This window comes from Solanum verrucosum, unplaced genomic scaffold, assembly GCF_900185275.1.
Source record: "Solanum verrucosum unplaced genomic scaffold, falcon-dt-bn FXZP01000252.1, whole genome shotgun sequence".
NCBI lineage: Eukaryota > Viridiplantae > Streptophyta > Magnoliopsida > Solanales > Solanaceae > Solanum > Solanum verrucosum.
The window spans coordinates 6,532,116-6,552,270 of NW_026019988.1; the positions used below are offsets into that span (position 1 = coordinate 6,532,116).

The 20,155-nt window shown below is 35.2% G+C and overlaps 1 pseudogene; it reads left to right on the forward strand.

Moving 5' to 3' along the window:
* Positions 1–584: 584 nt before the first annotated feature.
* Positions 585–19,856, forward strand: LOC125819138 (UPF0481 protein At3g47200-like; annotated as a pseudogene).
* Positions 19,857–20,155: the final 299 nt, after the last annotated feature.

Genomic DNA, 20,155 nt, shown 5'->3' on the forward strand with positions numbered 1-20,155 from the left:
TATTAAATGATGATGGTATATATGTGCCCATTTTTTTAACAAAGTTATATTCAATCTGGATCGCAAAGTTGAGGCATGAGGGATATAGTTACTTTTTTCCCTAAACAAAATAAAAACTTTAAAAAAATACATAATTGTTTGCTTATTGCATAGTGCTTCTAATAAACATTTTAAAATTTGTTACTCTTTTCTATTATTGATAGAGATAGAAATAGAAATAGAAGTAGAGAGGGAAGTAAATCATTTAATCGACATAGAGGAAATAAATGAAAGAATTGATGAAAGGCTTAAGGATTATAACAATTCATCTATTAAATCTCGTACCATATTTAAGTGTATGGTTACGTAAATCAAATCCAGATGCTTATACACCAAAGATGGTCTCTATTGGTCCTTACCATAAGAAAAATCTTCTACTTGATCCAATGGAAAAGTACAATTTGTTGTACCCACAACGATTTCATAAACGAAAAGAGGGTCTTGATGTGAGAAGTTATCTCAGTGAATTGTGGAAACTGAAGAAGGAAGCACTAAAGTGTTACGACGATATAGAAGAGCTTGCTAATAATAGTCAATTTTGTAAAATGTTGTTGCTTGATGGTTGTTTTGTGGTTGAGTTTATTTGAGAGCGTTGTCAAATATGTCCAGATGGAGAAGACAAAATTATCAATATTAATGATAGTTACATATTGAGAGATTTGATGTTACTAGAAAACCAACTTCCTTTCTTTATCCTCAACAAACTTCATGACATGACAAAACAACATGATGAATTACCATTGGCCATAATGGCGAATAATTTGTTTACCTTTTTTGTTGAATTGCCAAAAATAACCTTTAGAGAGAGAGAGAGAGAATGTAACACAACAAATATCAAACATTTACTTCATCTAGTACACATATTTTCATGTCACGGGAATCCCATGAAAAAGTTAAACAATAGCATAAAGTGTCAAAGGGTGATGCCAAATGCAACAGAGCTTTTAGAAGCTGGAGTTAGCTTTGCAAAGGTAAAAAATGTGACAAGTTGAAGCTAACTGAAATTGACATGAGAATTGTGGATATTCATCCACATTGATAGATTTCTTGTTAATTAACATAACAAGAAGTATGATGACTGTCACAGTTGAAGCTTGTGTCCAAGGACTCTCAAAATAGTTATACCTCAAACTTGCCTTTATTTGACTCCATGGTTTTTCATAATTTTGAATCAATAGTAGTTGTCTGAAACGGCGACCCCTTGCCCAATTTTGTTAAAGAACCTGGCCACTTCTTTGTCCTCTCCTATCTTGCGAAGCAAACTCACATCTTTGTTTGGGTCAATGATAATCCATGAAAACTGTAAAATCACTGAAATATCTAAGACATACATCAGAAGATTATTGTTCATAAGCAATAAGAATATTTCGCATGAGAGTTTCAATGTCATCAATGACTTGAAAACAAGGGATTGTCATCAATCCATTCTCAAACTTTATATCAAATAAACTTTTCTTATCCCCACTCTTATTGTCATTGACTTTGACGTACAATGATCTCTAAAAATATTTCCAACATTTGAATTGAGGGTTTCAGGGTCATATATATGATTTTTATAAACATAATGAATTGGTTTGTACAGTTGAGCGCTATATTTATACAACTTTAACTCTTACACTTATCCTATAGAAATTTTGAATACCCCTATATATCAATGTCACGACCCAGACCGTTGTGATTGGCACCCACACTGACACTCCGGTGGGAGAACCACTACTACAATCCAAACCAAGCAACTAAGGCATTTAACACAGGAAAACAGAAATAAATGCTAAACGAAAGTTCTCATAACTTCAACAAAAGATCTAATAACTAACAACGCAGAAGAAATAACCTAGAACCTAAAAGTCAATGTACCAAAACATCTAAGCAAATGATCCAAGTCTAAACAAGAAGGGATACATCCCCAAACTAATGAACTAATCAACTATCTAGAACAAATATCTAAGTCAGGAATAGATGGACATAGATGAAATAGAATTCCATGGCAGCCCGGAAGAATTGGCTCACCCTTGAATTTGAAGTGACGATCATTGATCTTCTAAGCGAGGTCTGTCAATAGTCGCGTGAAGATGCCTTGTACTCAACAAAAATAAGAGCAAGTGTAGTATCAGTACACATCCACCGTTTACTGGTAGGATCACACGGCTATCCCACTAGTGCGACATAAACAAGTCAACAACATTATAAACACATGCATATATATCAACATATACAACATTATCAACATGAAGAATCAACAACACATTTCACATATTACATCACCTCATTGGTCCTCTCATGGAACCCAAACCCAAGTAGTTAGCTTATTGAAATGTGGCAATCCGATACCATATTGAACGTGGAAACCGATCCTATAATTATGTCGGAACGTGGCAATCCGATCCAATAGTTATGCTAGAGCGTGGCAATCCGATCTATGTTAGTTATGCCGGAACGTGGCAACCGATCCCATTCACACACCACAATCACAATCACCAGTACATCAATCAAGATCATACAATTAAGTCATGATTTCATGGCAATGATAAATAATCTATCTCATTTACAACAAGTGTGATCAGCATTGCAACATTTATACATATACAACTATCATAATGAACTAAGAATAAGCATACATCACACAGTTGTAGAATCACAACCATCACATACCTCGAAACAAGCTTGAAACCCTAAGAAACTTGATCCTTCCCTTTCCAGATTTGTTTCGCTTGTTCTTGGTCTACAAACAATCACAATAACACGGAAATCAACAAACAATCGCTAATTACCCGAAACTATAACAATTATATGAACCCTATATCAAACCCATGATCCCTATCACCCAAATTAGGGTTGGTTCCTCCATAGAATCTATCACAAAACCCTTCCCCATCAATATTCACCGATTCTATTACGTTCTACGGATCGAATAACAGATTTGGGGAGTGAAAATCTTACATTTAGCCTCAAGAATGGTGAAAAACGAGTAGAAATTGCGTGGGGGTCGTTCCTTAGCTCTAAAAGTCAAAAAGTTCCAAATAAGGTCATTTAGGGGTTTATTAATGACATTAAGTTGCTGTAGTGGCAGCGCCAGAGCGACCCAAATGCCTACCAATGCGGCATTTTTGAACCAGTGACTATTCGTCTTTCACCTACGATTTAAGGTCTTGTCGTACCCACTGCAGCGCCCCATATCCCGCTGTAGTGGCCTCGCCAAAGCGGCCACACTCCTGCCAAGGCGGCACAAATGGAACCATAGAGCTAATTAAAAGAATTCCAATGCCCCAACTCACAACACACCTCTAACCCTCGACGATTAGAAAATGCCCTTTACGCTAAGATCGATTTCGGAAGTTCTACTTACCCGAATTCAATTTCGTAAAGTCGTTCGGATTCCTTAATGAGTTATCTAACTATTCATGCAATCAAAACCATAATTAATCCACCCGATTGTTACCAGATTTCCCTACACCTTAGAGATCCCGATTTCGTTAAAGTTTGGACTAGGTTGGGAAAATTCGAGTACTACGAAAAAGTTTTTCCGGCCCTAAACTTTTCTCCATTGGCATTTCTATAATGACGGAACCCGATCGTTACAATAGATACCAATTTATCCATCACTCGTCCTCGAGTGACAAAACGTAGGAAAAGTAGGCTAAGGAAAGAATGAAGTAGTACCTTAATCAACGAACAATTGGGGATACTTCTCTTACATGACCCTTTCGGTTTCCCAAGTAGCTTCCTCAACTGAACTATGCTTCTGTTGAACTTTCACGGACTTAATCTCCTTGGTCCTTAACTTACGCACCTCACGATCAAGAATAACAATCGGTTCCTCCTCCTATTAGAGGTCTTTGTCTAGCACTATTGAGTCCCACTTAATGATATAATCTATGTCACCATGATATCTCTTTAACATAGACACATAAAATATCGGATAAATAATTGATAAATTAGGGGGTAAGGCCAATCTATACGCCACCGGCCCTACACATTCAAGAACCTCAAAGGGAACAGTATATCGCGGACTCAACTTACCCTTCTTACCAAATCTCATCACCCTTTTCATGGGTGATACTTTAAGAAGAACATTCTCACCAGTCTGAAATTTCATGTCTCTTACCTTATGATCCTCATACTTCTTCTATCTACTCTGGGCTGCTAGAAGTTTAGCTTGAATACTCCTCATCTTCTCTTGAGTAGCCTTCACTAAATCAACCCCCAAAGGTTTCACATCTCCAGCCTCAAACCAACCTATGGGTGATCTACATCCCCTCCCATAGAGTGCCTCAAATGGTGTCATATCTATGCTGGAGTGATAACTATTGTTATAAGAAAATTCACACAAAGGTAAGAACTTATCCCAATGTCCTCCAAAATCAATCACACATGCGCTCAACATGTCTTCCAATACTTAAATAGTCCTCTCCAATTGTCCATCTATTTGTGGATGAAAGGTTGTACTAAAAGTGAGTTATGTGCCCAATTCCTCATGCAACTTCCTCCAAAACCTAGATGTGAATTGGGTACCACGATCTGAGATGATAGAGAGGGGCACCCCATGCAGCCTCACTATCTTCTTCACATACACTTTAGCCAATTATTCAGCATTATAATCTATTCTTACCGAAATAAAATGGGTTGACTTAGTCAATCTATCAACCACAACCCATATCGAATCAAACTTCCCCAAGGTCTTGGGAAGACCAACCATAAAATCCATGGCTATTCTTTCCCACTTCCATTTTGGAAATGGCATTCTTTGAAGTACACCCGTAGGCCTTTGATGTTCATATTTCCTTTGTTGACAGGTTCGACACTTTGCCATAAACTCCGCTATGTTTTTCTTTATGCTCGGCCACCAATAAATTTGCTTCATATCTCTATACATCTTGGTCACACCCGCATGAATGGACTAGCGCGAACCATGTGACTCTACCAATAATTGTTGAATCAAGTCATTAACTCGAAGAACACAAATCCTCCCCTTAACACTGAGTACATCATCCGCATCAAGAGTGACCTCTTGTGCTTTACTAATCACCATCTTCTCCTTGAGTTCGTTCAAAATTTCATCCTCAAATTGTTTGGCCTTGATCTCCTCAATGCACGTGGCCTTAACTTCAATGCTATCTAACACCCCACCTCTTTCAGAGATGCCCAACTGCATGAATTTGGACTCTTAAGGTCTGAATTTCTCTGGCCAAAGGTCGCTTGGTTACACTCAAGTAAGCTAAGTTACCCATCCTTGCCACTTTTCGACTCAAAACGTCTGCCACAATATTAGCCTTACCCGAATGGTATTAAATGGTCACATTATAATCCTTGAGTAACTCCATCCATTTTCGCTGTCTCAAATTCAGATCCTTTTGAGTGAACACATGCTGCAAACTACGATGATCAATAAACACTTTACACTTCACACCATAAAGGTAATGTCACCAGATCTTAAGAGCAAACACTACCGCTGCCAATTCTAAATCATGTGTTGCGTGATTCCTCTTATGCACCTTCAATTGACGCGAGACATAAGCTATAATGTTCTTATCCTGCATCATCACAACACCCAAACCAGAATGTTAAGCACAATACACAATAAAATCTTTACCTTCAACCGGTAATGCTAGGATGGGCGGGGTGGTCAAGAGAGTCTTGAGCTTTTGAAAGATCTCTTCACATTTTTCAGTCCATTTAAATGATATCTCCTTTTTGGTCAAGTTAGTCAAGTAAGTAGCAATTGAAGCAAAATTCTTAACAAATCGACGACAATAGCTAGCGAGTCCCACAAAACTCCTAACTTCTATCACAGAGCTAGGCCTAACCCAATTCTCAACCGCTTCAATATTTTGAGGATCTACCATTACACCTTATTTGGAGACTACATACCCCAAAAATGCAACCGATTTCAACCAAAATTCGCACTTCAAAAATTTAGCATATAACTTTTGCTTCCCAAGAACACCCAAAACAGTACGAAGATGGTTGACATGCTCTTCCTCACTTTTTGAGTAAACCAAGATATCATCAATAAACACTATAACGAACGAATCAATAAGTGGCTTGAACACCCCATTCATCAAACTATGAAAGCTACAGGTGCACTGGACAAACCAAAAGACATAACCAAAAAATCATAGTGTCCATAACGTGTTCTAAACGCTATCTTAGGCACATCTTCCGATCTAATTTTTAATTGATGGTAACCAGAACTTAGATCAGTCTTAGAGAAAACCGCTGCCTCTTGCAATTGGTCAAAAAGATCATCTATTCAAGGCAATGGATACTTGTTTCGAATAGTGACTTTATTTAATTGCCGGTAATCTATACACAATCTCATACTACTATCATTTTTCTTAACAAATAATACAGGAGCACCCCAAGGGGAAGCACTAGGACAAATAAATATCTTATTAAGAAGCTCTTGGATTTAAGCCTTAATTAAGCTCTCTCAATTCTGCCGGAGCCATGCGATATGAAGGGATAGAAATAGGGCACGTACCAGGCTCTAAATCAATGCAAAAATCTATATCTCTATCCCGAGGCATACCAGGCAAATCATTTGGAAACACTTCACTAAACTCAGATACCACAAGAATAGACCCAATGGATGGACCTCAATCTCAACATCCCTAACATGAGCCCAATAAGTCAAATAACCCTACTCTACCAATTTACTAGCCCGAATGGAGGATATAATCTTAGCTTGCTTAGCCTTGTACACCCCTTCCCACTTTAATTTTTTCCTTCTCGGAATTTCTAGAGTTAGAGACTTGGTATTACAATTAAGCACAACATAATAGGGGGACAACCAAGTCATGCCTAAGATTATATCAAAGTCAATCATATCCAGAATCACCAAATCAGCCCAAGTCTGAAAACCCATAAACAAAATAGGACAAACACGATAGACATGAGTGACTATGACTAACTCTCCAATAGGGGTAGAAACACGAATTGGGGCATCAAGTACATCACAAATCATATCAAACTCAGAGGCAAATCGCACAGATACATAAGAATAGGTAGAATTCGGATCAAATAACATATTAGCCATCCGATTACAGACAAGAATAGTACCAGTGATCACTGCGTCAAACGCCTCTACCTCATTCTTGCCCGAAAAAGCATAACATTGAGCTATATCATCAAGACGAGCCACCTCCTTGCCTAGTTGCGCATTACCCTACCTCCGTTACCATTCCCATTTCCTCTAACTCCACGACCTCGCTGATGACGTTCTCGCCCACCTTGTGGACGTCCTCTACCATTATTACAATTCCCCACCAGTACAACTGCTTTAGAAGGTTGTTGCGCGATCACAAACACACGCGGATGGGGACAATCTCTCTTCATATGCTGTAATGACCCGAAAGGTCATTTTGGTGATTTTTCATGGAAATGACTATTTTTCCCTTTCGGTAGTTGCCCCGAGTCCCATGTTTTGTAGTTGTAAAGTTGGTTTGAGGAAAAGTTGGTAAAAAGTTGAGTTTTTTATAAGTTAAAGTTGGTTAAAAAGTGCTTTTTGGAGTCATTTGGAGTTTCGGGACTCGGATCAAATTTCCATCGATTCCGATAGTTTTAGAATGTCGAAACGGGTCTGTGTGAAGTTACGGAGTTGAATTTGGAGTTGAAACGAAGAATTGAGGTCCTAAGTTGCTAAAGTTGTGAAATTTTGATAAAGAGTTGACTTTGGTCAACATATGAGGTTCCGAGGCTCAGATTGAAATTCTGAGAGTACCGTTGGTTTTGGGAGGCGATTCTAAGTCTAGAATGAGTCTTGGTTGAATTTTTAGACGCTCCGTTTGAGTTTCGAATTTTTTTGGCGTTAAACTAATTTCTTGGCATCTTATTGAATTTCGGGTCAAGGAGTCCTCGAATTCAAATTCCGACGGTTTCATTGAGTCCGGAACGTCGAATTTAGTGGGGGTACATATTTAGTTTGTGTGCACGATATTCTGAACGAATTCCGAGGGTCCAACAGGGACTTAAACTTTGGGGTTATTGTTGTGTTTCAGCTGCAATAGCAGCCCTTTTTTTAGTCAAAAATCAGTAGCTATTTTCCCACAACTTGAAAATACCCATTTCTCCATTTTTAGACTTGGAGAGCTCGAAAATAGGCGATTTCAAGTGGTTTTTCGCAAGGAATTCATTGGGTAAGTTATTTCCAACTTATATCTTTGATTTCTATCGATTATTTATGGATTTTAACATCAAAATTTGAGATCTCAACTGTAAAATTTGGGGGTTTTTGCCTAATCCGAATTTAATAGAAAATTTGAGTTTGTGAACTCATTTCAACTTCTTTTTCGAAACGGTTTTCACTATTGGATTCAAAATTTCTTGGGGAACATTTTTCACTAAAAATTTCCAAATTTCGAGAATATTTTCCAGAACGAGATTTTTTTGACCATTTTACCCTTTTTCTCCTAATTTCACGATATTGATGTTGTTAGATTCGTTTTGATTGTGGGATTCCATTTATGAATAGATTGTGGTGATTTGGAGCGTGCTCGGAAGGGTAAAACTCAAATTTGAGTTACTAGTTGAAGTGTTTTGAGGCAAGTAACTTCTAAACTTTGTTAAACTCTTAGAATACACATGACTACTTTCCTAATTGTGTTGGGGAGTAATGGGGATTGAGGATGGGTTTTATTTGTCGATTGAGATTGTTGTAATTGAAAGATGAGGAATAAAACGAGCTAAATGTGTTATATGTGACTTGAATTTGTTGAATAAGTCATGTGATAACTGATATTGAGGGGATAGAAGAGCATGAGTAGGCTATGATTGATATAGACATTGATGTTGAGACAAATGATGTGTAATACTATGATGTGGTCGTGATATGGTTGTGTTGAGACAGACGATGTGTAATACTATGATTGTGGTGTACGATGATGTGGTCGTGATATGGTTGTGATTGAGACAGATGATGTGTAATACTATGATGTGATGGTGATATGATTGTGATTGATGACATGTGCATATTCATTATTCATCCCATGTGTGAACTATCTGTTGCATGAGTTCTGAGACACTGATATGAGGATGGATGGATATGAGACACGGTTGAGACTAGCTTCGGATAGAGATAAATGAGATGGACTAGCTCCGGCTAGCGATTTGGATGCCGATGGGATCTGGTTCCGGCGGTGATACATGGTCCATGTGTGGCCCCCATGGGTTCTGATTTGAGTATTCAGCGCGGTCTGATTATGTCAACAGATGTGTATCTTAGGACAGACATATATCACGACTACATGACATTATTATTGCATTTGCATCGCATTTGACTTCATCTTTGTCTGTGGTGTATGGATTTTACCCATTTGCCCCTCTTCATGTGATATATGATCTATTTGCTCTTATATGAGGATATGAGGTTAATGTTGAGACACTGTTGGATATATCTGTTGATTATGAATTGTAAAGTATAGGTTGTTGGTTCGCTGTTAGAATGAAGTTTCGGTGGTTCGGTTGGGATTGAAAGGAGTTGTTTGTAGCTGCTAGTTTAGCTTAGTTTAGTGTTACTTGCGAGTACCTGTTGCTTTTGGTACTCACCCTTGCTTCTACACAGTTGTGTAGGTTGACAGCTCTATCAGATCCGGCTTATTACTCATCTTCAGATTAGAGCTTCCAGACTTACTTGAGAGGTAGTGGTTCATTCCAGACGTGCCCTCAAGTTATCTATATTTACTGTTCTGTTCTATTCTAGAACTTTACTATGAGACTTGTATATTTTATTCAGATTCCGTATTAGAGGTTTGTACATGTGACAACCAATTCTGGGGTTATGTTGAGTTTATTTAAAGACTTTCGCTTATCTTTCTATCTTATTCTTGTTTTATTAATTTCGTATTGTCGGGTTTTTGGGTGTTAGGCTGACGTGTCCGGTGGGGTTTGGGCACGTGCCATCACATCCGATTTTGGGGTGTGTCATATGGCCAGGTTCTCCACAATTGTAGCAAGTACAATTAAAAGATTGTAACACCCCAGAGAATTTTTTGAACTAAGACTCGAGCCGTCCTCCATGTGGAGTGAGATTTTACCGAGGAATAAAGATTTCTTGAGTGTTAAGTTAAGGTCCCTAGATGTAGCACATTGAGTTCCAAGAAGAGTTGAATTGGAAATAGTCATTTTTGGAAAGAATTCAAAAATCTGGAAAATTTGGCTAAGTATGGATAAAAGGTGAGTTTTTGGTCAACTTTGAGCAGTCGTAACTACTAGCTCAGAATGAATTAGGCAAATTTCCAGTTATGTATGGAAAGCCCTTGGAATGATTTTTCCAACTCCGCTGAGTTTTCTTGATTCCGAGTTCGTATGAGTGAGTTATGCCCCTTGGAAGTTGGGCTGTTGGCACAGTCGCACAGGGCAGTTTGTTTAGTCCGAAAATTTTAAGCGTATTTTGGTCTTTTCCCTAATCATTTCTTTGGGTTATATTGAGGTGTTAGAATGATGTTTGGATCATTTTTGTCCCATTTTAAAGAGTGAGAGTAAGAGTGAGAGTTAGGGCTTGGAAGATAAGAGAGAAAGAAGAGGAGAAAAAGAGGAGAAAGGGAAGATCAAGCAAGGATCATCGTGGATTTCGTCAGGGGTGATCCCTATCAGGTATGTGAGTTCATAGTGTTGGGTGATTCTTTTCCCCACACGCCAAACTCGTTTTATTATTGAAAAAAAAGATTGGTTGTGTTGTTGTTGAAGTTGTTGGTTGTGTTGTTGTTGAAGTTGTGGGTTGTGTTGTTGATGTTGTTGATTGTGTTGTTGAAGTTCTTGCTGATTTGGGACAGGATTTGGTTGTGTTTTTGAGTGGAATCCACTGTATGTTGAGGGGTTTATGATCCCAAGTGTTTGGGAAAAGAACCTTTGAAGTTAAGAGGGTTTAGAGTTGGCAACATGAAGGAGAAAAGTCAGGCTGCTTTCAGGAAACAAGTCTGCGTCACGGCTGTGTTCCCTCTGTGAACAAAATCTGCTCTGTTTTCAGAATTTAATTTCGTAATTCTTCTTAATTTTAGCTGTCCTAAATTATTCCTAAACATCATGGGGTCCTTCCAAACACAAATCATTACCCTTGAATTCATAATCCAATTCAAGGAGAGTTAGTTCCAAGTCAAGTAAAGTTAGAAGTCAAGTGAAGTTAAGAGTTAAGCTTAGAAGTGAAGTAAGTCAAAGCAAGTTTTCAAAGTTGTTCAAGAGTCTTTAGTGAATGTTTTAGCTTCATTTTTAAGACTCAAGTTTCAAGTCAAGTAAAAGGGTATAGAGTTTCAAGTCAAGTAAAGGGTATAGAGTTTCAAGCCAAGTGAAGAGTCTCAAGTTTCAAGTTAAGTCAAGAGCATAAAGTCGAGTCCATTTCTCAAAAGTTATTAGGGAACTATGTATTTCCCAAAGAAGTTTCTAAATGTTTTTACATTTAAGTAAGAAAGGAACATCGATTCCAAAAGAGCCTTTGGGCTAGATTTTGAGTAATTATCTCAAGTTAAAGAAAGATGTGTTTAAAACACTTATGAGCCAAAGTATTTTTGGGAGTAGTATTGAACACCGAATTGGGGACACGAGTTCATATTAACTCAACTCTCCATAAGAACCATGCGCCAACATGGGATTTCTCGGGTCATACTTTTTAGATGATCACGAAAGTTAAGCTAGTGAATCCACTTAGTAAAGTTAGCTTCCTATATTGATGGCAAGGTATAGGATGGTCCTTGGGCAACGTGAGGTAAAACGTTGTATCATCACTAAGGCTCATAGTGGTGGTTGTCGGTTAAAGAACCTCCCACAAAAGTTATATCACTTTATATAAGCAAAGTTGAGTTTATTATCATTTTATCCTTAACGAACTAAGTCGTTGATACTGTTTTACCAGTTATATATATATATATTGCATGTGTCTTATTGCTTTATATTGTGTTCAGTTATTCATGAGTCGAGTATCCTTGAGTTAAGTATCTTTGAGTTAAGTATCTATCTTTGAGTTGAGTATATATCTTTGAGTTGAGTATCTGTCTCTGAGTCCAGTATCTATCTTCTGAGTTGAGTAAGTTTGAGTAGTTTTGAGTATTCCTTGAGTTGAGAAAGTTTGAAAAGAGTTAAGTTATTCAGTTTATTCCAGTTTTTCTTCTAGCTTATGTTGTTTAGCTTTCTAGCTTACATACTCGTACATTCCACGTACTGAGCCATTTGGCCTGCATCTTCTTATGATGCAGACACAGGTATTCAGGATCATCAACAGGAGTTGATACATCCGGGAGTTCCAGTTAGCTATGACAAGTCTCCTTGCTTCCGGAGGATTTCATTTATCTTTCAGTTGTATCAGTTGTTAGGAGGTTGTGGGTCTTGTCCCGGCTTCCATCTTTATCAGTTAGAGGCTTCATAGATAGACATTAGAGTTTCAGAAGTCTTTTCATTTAGTTAAATGTTTTGAAGACTAAAGTTGCCTTTTATGGCGAGTTGTATATATATTATGTTATACAGAGTTTTCTTTTGAGTTAAAGATTTGTAAAGTTGAGTTTATAAACTCTTATTCAGTTTTAAGCTCTTGTATGCTTAAGTTAGTCTTCCGCTTGGAGTCAGCCAGGATGAGGGTTCGCTTGGGGACCAGCAATGGTCTTCGAGTGCCGGCCACGTCCAGGGTGTAGGCTCGGGGTGTGACAAAGATGGTCTACTGCCCATCGCAGGCACAACACTTTAACTATCCTAAAAATTATGAGATGAAGTTCCCGAGTAGTTACCTGTAGAGCGGCCCTGCCAGAGCGGCCACACTCTCGCCAAGGCGGTACAAACGAAACCAGAGAGCTAATTAAAAGAATTCCAAAGCCCCAACTCACAACACACCTCTAACCCTCGACAATCAAAAAATGCCCTTTACGCTAAGATCGATTTTGGGAGTTCTACTCACTTGAATTCAATTCCGTAAAGTCGTATGGATTCCTTAACGAGTTATCTAACTATTCATGCAATCAAAACCATAATTAGTCCATCCGATTGTTACCAGATTTTCCTACACCTTAGAGACCCCAATTTCGTCCAAATCTGGACTAGGTTGGGAAAATCCAAGTACTACGAAAAAGTTTTTCCAACCCCAAATTTCCCCCCGTTGGCATTTCTATAATGACGGAACCCGGTCGTTACAATCAACCCCAATGTCCTCACCCCCACCAACCTCACATCCTTAACCCCCAATGTCGACCTTAATTGTGCTTGCTTAGATTTTATACAAATATTATTTTCAAAATATTTTATTCAACTTATTTATTAAACATTAAAAATAAATAAGAAACTCACATATTTAAAAAAAAAAAAAAAAAAGCAATCTTCCATCATAAGTACACCCTAAAAGTGTTGTTCTTCAATTATACTTGGTATCAAATTTTAGAATAAATAGTGGCTTGATCACACTCAAAGTGTTATTCTATGATATGTTTTCTTAAACGTAATGTCTATATACACTTTATTCTATGATACTAAAACTTTATTTATTCTATGATACTTTTCTCAAAATGCACACTATTTCGTGTAAGTAATATAGGCAGGTTTGCAATTAATCTATATATAGTATAGCCATATAGAATTTAATATTCACCATCTCTCATATTCCTTCACCTTCATAAAAGCCAGAGCAAAAGAATTTAAGAAGAAACTCAAGTACACTCCAACTAGTCCATTTTGAATCAGGTAATTTTTAAATGTCTTAGGCGTACAACATCCCATCCTATACACTATAATAAATAAATAATTTTGTGAGAATACTATAATTGTCATTATATTATATTTAGCGATAATAATATAATATAAGTATTTAATAACCAGCATTCTAGATAAATGTAGTTAAGTAAGCAGTAATTGTCTCAATTGTACCTAAAGTTCCATCTCCTAAACCTACTAATATGCTACTTATATTGATTACAAGGCATTTTATTAATTTGAGTAGTAAGTTGTAAGATATTAGATATCTTTCTTTTAATAAATGATTTAAATTTCTCTTATTGGATGTATTTTAGTAAACCCAGTTCTTCAGCCCCTCCGTTTCAATTAGTTTAACTCCATATTTTTACATCACTCCATGTAAAATAATGGGATAGAACTTTATTATTGTCGTCTTTCATGTTTCTTGATTCATCACTTTTTTAATTTGTAAAAGCGTCTAGATAGCTTTTATCAAATTAAAATTCTACGAAAGTATACTTAGTATCGTGTTCTAACTTCTACTTGTGACCTTACATAACAACAACACAACATATCAAGTGTAGTCCTACAAAGTGGGATCTGGGAGGTAGAGTGTACAGAGACCTTGCCTCTACCTCAGAGTTGAGATAAAGAGGCTATTTTCGATATATTTTCAATAGTATAGCAGAACTCTACTACAATAAATAATATTATAATTGAACTACATGAAATCATAGATAGCAACAAAAATCGAAGAATAATTAAGAAACTACAAGACTGTACAGTCCTATGACTACGAGCAAGGGTAACAAGAAAACGTAGTCCTACTTACTAGTATGGTCGCACTCTTACCTACTAATATTCTACCCTAATTTATGTCCTACACATCTTTCTATCATAACGTTTTAACCAAAAAAAAATTAAAAATTAACTAAACCACAAATTATAAAGTAAAATAAAATAATCAAAAATTGATATGATATAAATTTTATAAAATAAGCGATCGAACCTAACATTGACAGTACCCCTACCCTACACGTATCTAGATATTATCTTCAATTATCTGCGTCTCTTCTCTCTCTTTTTTCTCTTTAAAAAAATATTTTTGAGAAATATTTCAAATTTCAAATTTTTTAATTTTTTAATTTCGTACCTTCAAAGATATGTATACACAAAAAAAAAAGAAAAAGAAAAAAAGTGGACTTTAATAATCATAATATGAGTAAGTGATTATTGGTAAACACAAAAAATAGGATCATCTGTGGAAAAAAATGACGAGGATAATTCAAATTTATAATGGACTTCCGGAAATTATATAGAAAGACTTGGCTTTAATAATTCAAATTTATAATAAACTTTAACTAATCTATTTCAGATCATGACTTTGATAAACTAATTGAAAGTTCACATTTGCAGTCTAACAATAATAATGCTTTTGCTGACTCAATTTTCTCAATATAAGTGTTGTAAATCTGCAACAAGACAAACTACCATTTGAGAGGAATTATAAGCTTGGAAGTAATTAAAGAAAAAAGGTTTAATATTTTTCTACTTTTCTTTTTCTATTTCATTTTACATGTATTTTTGTGATTCATTTGATTTGAAAGAAACATACATAATAAGAAGTAGAAAAATGGTTTATATTTTTTACTTAATAATTATAGAATGTATATATAAGTTGGATGATCTCATAATTAACCATTATTTTTCTTCACTTGGTAATTATTCAAACCCACAATCTTAGGATTGGAGTCGAGGATGCTTATCGTTACAAGCAACTCCTGACATTAAATATATATAGTAGTTGAAAGAATCTATTTCCTCGCTTCTAGATCGGTCTCTAACCCTCTTCCCTTTCCTTTTTTAACTATTTTTCATTTTTCTCATGTTTAATAAGTAAGAAACTCGCATATTTTCCTTTATACCAATCACACCCATATAGGGTCCAAGCTTGTAAAGGGAGATTAATTAAGGTCTCTAATAATGATATACAAAGAAGACATTTTAACGTAGAGTTTATGTAGATATAGATCTTAGTTGGCTCTACATTTAAGATCTTAATATATCATGATTCCGGGAAATACTTTTAACATGGGGTGTGTGTTCAATACGGAGGAAATAGATACTTTTCAATTTTCTCATGTTTGATTGCTTAATTTTTTTAGAAAATATATCGAACACAAAAAAATAAAAAAATAAACCCACTTATTAGCTTTAAAAATATATATTTAAAAAAAAAAAAAAAAACCATTTTCAGAAAATGATTTCCTTCTACCAAACACACCCATGGTTTGTGTAAATTTAGATCTTGTCTCTATAGTGCTCTCTCTATTTCGTTTAACTGAAATTTTTAGGCTTTTTTAGGCATTTTTCATTGTTCAAAATAATTGAATTGTTCAAAGTTCAAGATAGATGTTTTTCATTTATTGAAGTTTTATATTTTCTAGGAGATAAATTACATTACTTACAAAGTTATATTTATGATTTCACAAAGGGCAATAGTGGAAAGTATGATTTTAAATTATGTCTTTGAATGTTTTTCTTAACTAGTTTCTGGTGACATGTGTTGCACGTTTGTTCTTTATTATTATGATATTAATTTTTTTTTTATCTATAATAGTTTTGAGTTATAAAATGAAAATATTGGTGGAGTCAGGAGTGAAAATTTTTAACCACTAACTAATAATCTCTTTTACTGCTTATATATTATATTCGAATTCAATTTCTATTAGTTACTTTTTAGTAGTGTATGTTCCAAAGTGTTTGTCTAATTATTGACTTGAGGTAGAGGTTAAGAAAGTAAAGAGCTTTTTGAATCTTATATAGTGTGAAACTAAAAATGTGTAAAATGTACCATAGTGCCCTTTAATATTTTGGTTGTAAATATATCATGTGAAAACTTAAAACTAAAGAATCACCAAAAAATGAAAGAAACGTTCTTCTTAAAATGGACTAAAAAAAGAAAGTAAAACAAATGAATAAAAAGGAGAATATAAGTGTTTTCCATTGAATTAAGGTATAATACATAATTATATTCTTTAACTTGGCCTCATCTGGAATCTAGGCTCTTCCATTTTGGGTTTGCACAAGTAGATACTTAAACTTTCATAAATCTAAATAAGTAGACACATATATCTTACGTGGCATAATACATATAGGACGCCACGTAAGATGCAGCGTATGATGTGAATTGCCAAGTAGGATGTGTGTGTCTACTTGCTCAATTCCATAAAAGTTTTAAGTATTGTCTATTCGTACACACACAAAGTTGTAATGCATAAATGCCAAAAAAAAAACTAAATTAAAAGGTATATTTATATATTATGTCTTAAATTAATAAGTGTATTCCTTCCTGCTTTTGTTATTTTTCATAGATCAATTTAGTTTCTTTTTTCTACAGGATAACATGAGAGTTGATGCTATATATAGTTTTCTGTTTATTGCTTTGTCTTTTCCTTTCAAATAAAATTTGGCAATGAATATATTGCTTTGGATTAATAGTAAATGAATTGAAATTAAAAGAATGTGTTTTATATATATATATATATATAGGAATTACAATTGAAGAAAGAGAGATGACACACTCCACTGAGATGACCCCAACAGATGACCAAAGTCCACTTATTCCTCAAATTAATAATGTTAAGGTCTGTCTTTCTCACAACTATATAAATTTGTTTTTGATTTCATTACCCTACTAATTTTTGGCAATTAAATATTTAATTTCTTTTTGTACCCTATATTTTGCTAGTGCATGAATTTCAAGAGATTGTAGAATTTTTTAGATTATTTTTTTCATATAATTTTAGGTCTACCTCATGGTCCTAACACGTTCACTAACCACAGTTTTGGTGTAAACCTTGTCTACTTCTTTTCTAATCAGTTTTCCCACTCAAACTTGTGGAATTCACCTCAGAAATATCCTCTCAAAATTACCATCTTTACTGAAAAAGAAAAAGTAAATATATTTGTTTGATACAAAAATATTATTTCTTACTATTTTTTTAGTGTTTATATAAGTAAGCATATTTTATTGTTCTAATAGAGCTGTAGAGTCTGGGCAAACACTATAAGGGTGGGGTTCATGGGGAGGGAGTGGGAGTAAGGGGTGGATGGTGGGAGGGGGAAGGGGATAGGTGGGTAGGGGAGGTGAGTAGGGGTGTGTAAAAGTCGAACCGATCAATAAATTAAATAGAAAAAATATTATTGGTTTATTGCTATTAGTTACTGTATTTGCCTTTTAGCCTTCAATTCACACTTTACAGTGACTTTGAGTTCACGACATTACATTATATAAAACATCAAAATCTAAAGTAAGAACTCTGTTCCTCTTAATTTCTCTTTGTGTTGCACATCTATAGCTCATTTCATGTTAGCTACTATTGTTTCTCTTTGTGTTGCATATCTATAGCTCATTTCATGTTAGCTACTATTGTTTCTATTTTATGAGTGTTCTATAAAGTTACATTATTGTCTTGTTGCGTCAAATATTCGATAATAAGCCGTATATTTGTTTTATAAGTATATTTTTATTGATTAAATCGAAAAACCGAACCGTTAAGCACCTAAATCAAAAATTGATAAAAATATCTTATTGGTTTAGCGTGTTTAAAAATCAAAACTGATAAACGAACTGATAATACATAAAACTGAACCAAACCAACCGATGCACAACCCTAGAATTGAGAGTGTTTTGGGAAAAAAAGACAATTAATTAATGCAGAATGCCACTTATAAAAATTTTAGAAATATTATTTTATTTTATTTCTTAAAGACAATTATTATGATTCTTTTCCACTAATTACAGATAGATGAAGAGAGGAAAGAGGATCATCCTGAAACAAATGTTTTACTGTTACAAACAAAGAGTTCCACAAATCAAATATTTAATGAAAGATTTAAGCATTTGGACGCTACATGCATCAACTTTGCGACCATATTCAAAGTAAATGTGGGGCTACAGAAATCAAATCCAGGTGCTTATACACCAATGTTGATCTCCATTGGTCCTTACCACAAGAAAAATCCTCAACTTGGCTCCATGGAAAAGTACAAACTGTTGCATTACTGAAATTGATAAACTGAAATATGAAGCACTAAAGTGTTATGGCGAAAACCTTGACGGTGATATTGTTGACAAATTTTCAGAAATGTTGTTGCTTGATGGTTGTTTTGTGGTTGAATTTATTCGAGAGTGCTGGAAAGATGAGGAAAAAGAAAACAACATCATCAAATTGGAATGGATGAAGTGTCAAGTATGTAGAGACATGGTGTTACTAGAAAACCAACTCCCTTTCTTTGTGCTTGTCATACTTTATCGCATGACACCACTTCCTAATGAAGAGAACTTGTTGTATATGGTGAGAGACACCTTACTCAATACTTTTCCAAAGGTGAAATTTATACCAAAATCAGAAATTCAAGGTATAACAAAACGATTCGACCATTTACTTGATGTGGTACACATGTTTTGTCGCCCTTCAGGTGAGAAAGTTGAACAAAACATGGATGCTAACACGCAAAACCAGTGTTGCAAGATAAGTTTTTGTGGCAACATGAGTTTGCAATTAGCAAAAGAAATGCCCCCTCATCTTAAAATTTGGCAGTGCTATCATATTCCAACTGCAAGAGAGCTTTTTGACACTGGAGTTAGCTTCTTAAAAATAGGATCTGTGGAAGAAAATAACGAGGATAAAACATCATTATTTGATATCACTTTCGAGAAGGGATTAATGAAAATCCCGTGTTTCACGATTGACGATACTATGGAAACCTTCATGAGAAATATGATAGCTTTTGAGCAACATACTTCAAAAGAACTATATCCTTATTTCTCGAATTATGCACATTTAATGACTCAACTTATTGGCTCACATAGAGATGTTAATTTTCTTCGCCAAAACAAAATCATCCTTAAGGGCATGGGAGATGACAAAGAAGTGGCCAGCATCTTCAAGAAACTTTCAGATGGGGTGGCAATCCCAGACTTTTATTACATACAAGAGTGCAGTAAATTGATTCAACATTGTGAGAAGCCATGGAGTCAAAAGGCAAGTTTGAGGCACAACTATTTTCAGAGTCCTTGGGCAGGAGCTTCAACTGTGGCAGCTATTACACTTCTTGTGCTCACAGTTATACAGACTGTTCTGGCTTTTACCGGTTATGTTAATAAGTAATCTTTGTTGTAGCTGTGTAACACAACTATTGACTCATCGAGTGATTCCTCATTATGCAATTTTTTGTGTGTTGATGAGCTTAATATTGTGTCTCGCCTCCATTATGGGGTAGGACTAAAGCTAATAATTTCAGCTCATATTTATAAAATTATCATATTTAATCCATATTTTTATTTGAGGTAATTTTTTATTTTATTTTTTGCATTAATAGCATATTTGAGGTAAACTTGCTTGTGATTTGAGGCAAATTTTAAATCTTTAGGGCTCGTTTGGTTGGAAATAAGTTATCCTGGGGTTAG